Raw genomic sequence first — 6863 nt, forward strand, 5'->3', positions numbered from 1 at the left:
CCCTGTATATGCTCCACATTAATCACAGGTACTGATACTCCCTGTATGTAGCTTCCATCATTGATCTATGGCTCTGGTACCCCCTGTATATAGCTCACACAGATGATCTGGTACAATTGGTACTCCTGTATATAGCTCCACAGTGACCTGGTACTGGTACTTCCTGTATATAGCTCCACAGTGATCTGGTACTGGTACTCCCTGTATATAGCTCCACATTGATTCGGGTACTGATACTTCCTGTATATAGCTCCACAGTGATCTGGTACTGGTACTCCTGTATATAGTTCCACATTGATCTGGTAATGATACTCCCTGTATATAGCTCCACAGTGATCTCATACTGATACTCCCTGTATATAGCTCCACAGTGATCTGGTTACTGATACTCTGTATATAGCTCCACAGTGATCTGGTACTGGTACTCTCTCCCTGTATATAGCTCACATTGATCTGGTACTGATACTCCTGTATATAGCTTCACAGTGATCTGGTACTGGTACTCCTGTATATAGCTCCACATTGATCTGGTACTGATACTCCCTGTATATAGCTCCACAGTGATCTGGTACTGGTACTCCCTGTATATAGCTCCACATTGATCTCGTACTGGTACTTCCTGTATATAGCTCCACAGTGATCTGGCACTGGTACTCCCTGTATATAGCTCCACATTGATCTGGTACTGGTACTCCCTGTATATAGCTCCACATTGATCTGGTACTGATACTCCCTGTATATAGCTCCACATTGATTTGGTACTGATACTCCCTGTATATAGCTCCACATTGATCTGGTACTGGTACCTCCTGTATATAGCTCCACAGTGATCTGGTACTGGTACTCCCTGTATATAGCTCCACAGTGATCTGGTACTGATACTCCTGTATATAGCTCCACATTTGATCTGGTACTGGTACTCACCTGTATATTGCTCCACAGTGATCTGGTACTGATACTCCCTGCATATAGCTCCACAGTGATCTGGTACTGGTACTCCCTGTATATAGCTCCACATTGATCTGGTACTGATACTCCTGTATATAGCTTCACAGTGATCTGGTACTGATACTCCCTGTATATAGCTCCACAGTGATCTGGTACTGAGTACTCCCTGTATATAGCTCCACAGTGATCTGGTACTGGTACTTCCTGTATATAGCTCCACAGTGATCTGGTGCTGATACTCCCTGTATATAGTCTCCACATTGATCTGGTACTGATACTCCCTGTATATAACTCCCACAGTGATTCTCGTACTGATACTCCTGTATATAGCTCCACAGTGAACTGGTACTGGTTACTCCCTGTATATAGCTCCACATTGATCTGGTACTGATACTCCCTGTATATAGCTCCACAGTGATCTGGTACTGGTACTCCCTGTATATAGCTCCACAGTGATCTCGTACTGATACTCCTGTATATAGCTCCACATTGATCTGGTACTGGTACTCCCTGTATATAGCTCCACAGTGATCTGGTACTGGTACTCCTGTATATAGCTCCACAGTGATCTGGTACTGGTACTCCCCTGTATATAGCTCCACAGTGATCTGGTACTGATACTCCTGTATATAGCTCCACATTGATCTGGTACTGGTACTCCCTGTATATAGCTCCACAGTGATCTGGTACTGATACTCCTGTATATAGCCTCCACATTGATCTAGTACTGGTACTCCTGTATATAGCTCCACATTGATCTGGTACTGGTACTCCCTGTATATAGCTCCACAGTGATCTCATACTGATACTCCTGTATATAGCTAAACAGTGATCTGGTACTGATACTCCCTGTATATAGCTCCACATTGATCTGGTACTGATACTCCCTGTATATAGCTCCACAGTGATCTGGTACTGATACTCCCTGTATATAGCTCCACAGTGATCTGGTACTGGTACTCCTGTATATAGCTCCACAGTGATCTGGTACTGGTACTCCTCTATATAGCTCCACAGTGATCTGGTACTGATACTCCTGTATATAGCTCCACATTGATCTGGTACTGGTACTCCTGTATATAGCTCCACATTGATCTGGTACTGATACTCCCTGTTATAGCTCCACAGTGATCTGGTACTGATACTCCCTGTATATAGCTCCACAGTGATCTCATACTGGTACTCCTGTAAATAGCTCCACAGTGATCTGGCACTGGTACTCCTGTATATAGTTCCACAGTGATCTGGTACTGGTACTCCTGTATATAGCTCCACAGTGATCTCATACTGGTACTCCCTGTATATAACTCCACAGTGATCTCATACTGATACTCCCTGTATATAGCTCCACATTGATCTGGTACTGATACTCCCTGTATATAGCTCCACATTGATCTGGCCCTGTGTACTCCCTGTATATAGCTCCACATTGATCTGGTACTGGTACTCCTGTATATAGCTCCACAGTGATCTGGTACTGATACTCCTGTATATAGCTCCACATTGATCTGGTACTGGTACTCCTGTATATAGCTCCACATTGATCTGGTACTGGTACTCCTGTATATAGCTCCACAGTGATCTCCTGGTACTCCCGTATATAACTCCACAGTGATCTCATACTGATACTCCTGTATATAGCTCCACATTGATCAGGTACTGGTACTCCTGTATATAGCTCACACTGTAATCTGGTACTGGTACTCCCTGTATATAGTTCCACATTGATCTGGTACTTGTACTCCCTGTATATAACTCCACAGTGATCTCATACTGCTACTCCCTGTATATAGCTCCACAGTGATCTGGTACTGGTACTCCCTGTATATAGCTCCACAGTGATCTGGTACTGGTACTCCCTTTATATAGCTCCACAGTGATCTGGTACTGATACTCCCTGTATATAGTTCCACATTGATCTGGTACTTGTACTCCCTGTATATAACTCCACAGTGATCTCATACTGCTACTCCCTGTATATAGCTCCACATTGATCTTGTACTGATACTCCCTGTATATAGCTCCACAGTGATCTGGTACTGGTACTCCCTGTATATAGCTCCACATTGATCTGGTACTGATACTCCCTGTATATAGCTCCACAGTGATCTGGTACTGGTACTCCCTGTATATAGCTCCACATTGATCTGGTACTGATACTCCCTGTATATAGCTCCACAGTGATCTGGTACTGGTACTCTCTGTATATAGCTCCACATTGATCTGGTACTGATACTCCCTGTATATAGCTCCACGGTGATCTGGTACTGGTACTCCCTGTATATAGCTCCACATTGATCTGGTACTGATACTCCCTGTATATAGCTCCACAGTGATCTCATACTGGTACTCCCTGTATATAGCTCCACAGTGATCTGAAACTGGTACTCCCTGTATATAGTTCCACATTGATCTGGTACTGGTACTCCCTGTATATAGCTCCACAGTGATCTCATACTGGTACTCCCTGTATATAGCTCCACAGTGATCTGGTAATGATACTCCCTGTATATAGCTCCACATTGATCTGGTACTGGTACTCCCTGTATAAAGCTCCACAGTAATCTGGTACTGATACTGCCTGTATATAGCTCCACATTGATCTGGTACTGGTACTCCCTGTATATAGCTCCACATTGATCTGGTACTGATAATCCCTGTATATAGCTCCACAGTGATCTGGTACTGGTACTCCCTGTATATAGCTACACATTGATCTGGTACTGATACTCACTGTATTTAGCTCCACATTGATCTGGTACTGATACTTCCTGTATATAGCTCCACATTGATCTGCTACTGGTACCTCCTGTACATAGCTCCACAGTGATCTGGTACTGATACTCCCTGTATATAGCTCCACAGTGATCTCATATTGGTACTCCCTGTATATAGCTCCACATTGATCTGGTACTGATACTCCCTGTATATAGTTCCACATTGATCAGGTACTGGTACTCCCTGTATATAGCTCCACAGTGATCTCGTACTGATACTCCCTGTATATAGCTCCACATTGATCAGGTACTGGTACTCCCTGTATATAGCTCCAAAGTGATCTGGTACGGATACTCCCTGTATATAGCTCCACATTGATCAGGTACTGGTACTCCCTGTATATAGCTCCAAAGTGATCTGGTACGGATACTCCCTGTATATAGCTCCACATTGATCTGGTACTGATACTCCCTGTATATAGTTCCACATTGATATGGTACTGGTACTCCCTGTATATAGCTCCACAGTGATCTCATACTGATACTCCCTGTATATAGCTCCATATTGATCTGGTACTGGTACCTCCTGTATATAGCTCCACAGTGATCTGGTACTGGTACTCCCTGTATATAGCTCCACAGTGATCTCGTACTGATACTCCCTGTATATAGCTCCACATTGATCTGGTACTGGTACTCCCTGTATATAGCTCCACATTGATCTGGTACTGATACTCCCTGTATATAGTTCCACATTGATCTGGTACTGGTACTCCCTGTATATAGCTCCACAGTGATCTGGTACTGATACTCCCTGTATATAGCTCCACATTGATCTGGTACTGATACTCCCTGTATATAGCTCCACATTGATCTGGTACTGATACTCCCTGTATATAGCTCCACATTGATCTGGTACTGGTACTCCCTGTATATAGCTCCACATTGATCAGGTACTGGTACTCCCTGTATATAGCTCCACATTGATCTGGTACTGATACTCCCTGTATATAGCTCCACATTGATCTGGTACTGGTACTCCCTGTATATAGCTCCACAGTGATCTCATACTGGTACTCCCTGTATATAGCTCCACATTGATCAGGTACTGGTACTCCCTGTATATAGCTCCACTGTAATCTGGTACTGGTACTCCCTGTATATAGTTCCACATTGATCTGGTACCTGTCCTCCCTGTATATAACTCCACAGTGATCTCATACTGCTACTCCCTGTATATAGCTCCACAGTGATCTGGTACTGGTACTCCCTGTATATAGCTCCACAGTGATCTGGTACTGGTACTCCTTTATATAGCTCCACAGTGATCTGGTACTGATACTCCCCTGTATATAGCTCCACATTGATCTGGTACTGGTACTCCTGTATATAGCTCCACATTGATCTGGTACTGATACTCCCTGTATATAGCTCCACAGTGATCTGGTACTGATACTCCCTGTATATAGCTCCACAGTGATCTCATACTGGTACTCCCTGTAAATAGCTCCACAGTGATCTGGCACTGGTACTCCCTGTATATAGTTCCACATTGATCTGGTACTAGTACTCCCTGTATATAGCTCCACAGTGATCTGGTACTGATACTCCCTGTATATAGCTCTACATTGATCTGGTACTGGTACTCCCTGTATATAGCTCCACAGTGATCTGGTACTGGTACTCCCTGTATATAGCTCCACAGTGATCTCATACTGGTACTCGCTGTATATAACTCCACAGTGATCTCATACTGATACTCCCTGTATATAGCTCCACATTGATCTGGTACTGATACTCCCTGTATATAGCTCCACATTGATCTGGCACTGGTACTCCCTGTATATAGCTCCACATTGATCTGGTACTGGTACTCCCTGTATATAGCCCAAACCTCTACTATACTCCTGTATATAGCTAAACAGTGATCTGGTACTGATACTCCTGTATATAGCTCCACATTGATCAGGTACTGGTACTCCCTGTATATAGCTCCACTGTAATCTGGTACTGGTACTCCTGTATATAGTTCCACATTGATCTGGTACTTGTACTCCCTGTATATAACTCCACAGTGATCTCATACTGCTACTCCCTGTATATAGCTCCACAGTGATCTGGTACTGGTACTCCCTGTATATAGCTCCACAGTGATCTGGTACTGGTACTCCCTTTATATAGCTCCACAGTGATCTGGTACTGATACTCCCTGTATATAGCTCCACATTGATCTGGTACTGGTACTCCCTGTATATAGCTCCACATTGGTCTGGTACTGATACTCCCTGTATATAGCTCCACAGTGATCTGGTACTGATACTCCCTGTATATAGCTCCACAGTGATCTGGTACTGGTACTCCCTGTATATAGCTCCACAGTGATCTGGTACTGGTACTCCCTCTATATAGCTCCACAGTGATCTGGTACTGATACTCCCTGTATATAGCTCCACATTGATCTGGTACTGGTACTCCCTGTATATAGCTCCACATTGATCTGGTACTGATACTCCCTGTATATAGCTCCACAGTGATCTGGTACTGATACTCCTGTATATAGCTCCACAGTGATCTCATACTGGTACTCCCTGTAAATAGCTCCACAGTGATCTGGCACTGGTACTCCTGTATATAGTTCCACATTGATCTGGTACTGGTACTCCCTGTATATAGCTCCACAGTGATCTCATACTGGTACTCCCTGTATATAACTCCCACAGTGATCTCATACTGATACTCCCTGTATATAGCTCCACATTGATCTGGTACTGATACTCCCTGTATATAGCTCCACATTGATCTGGCCCTGGTACTCCCTGTATATAGCTCCACATTGATCTGGTACTGGTACTCCCTGTATATAGCTCCACAGTGATCTGGTACTGATACTCCCTGTATATAGCTCCACATTGATCTGGTACTGGTACTCCCTGTATATAGCTCCACCTTGATCTGGTACTGGTACTCCCTGTATATAGCTCCACAGTGATCTCATACTGGTACTCCCTGTATATAACTCCACAGTGATCTCATACTGATACTCCTGTATATAGCTCCACATTGATCAGGTACTGGGTACTCCCTGTATATAGCTCCACTGTAATCTGGTACTGGTACTCCCTGTATATAGTTCCACATTGATCTGGTACTTGTACTCCCTGTATATAACTCACAGTGATCTCATACTGCTACTCCCTG

The sequence above is a fragment of the Coregonus clupeaformis genome, chromosome 3, assembly GCF_020615455.1.
Source record: "Coregonus clupeaformis isolate EN_2021a chromosome 3, ASM2061545v1, whole genome shotgun sequence".
NCBI classification, from domain to species: domain Eukaryota; kingdom Metazoa; phylum Chordata; class Actinopteri; order Salmoniformes; family Salmonidae; genus Coregonus; species Coregonus clupeaformis.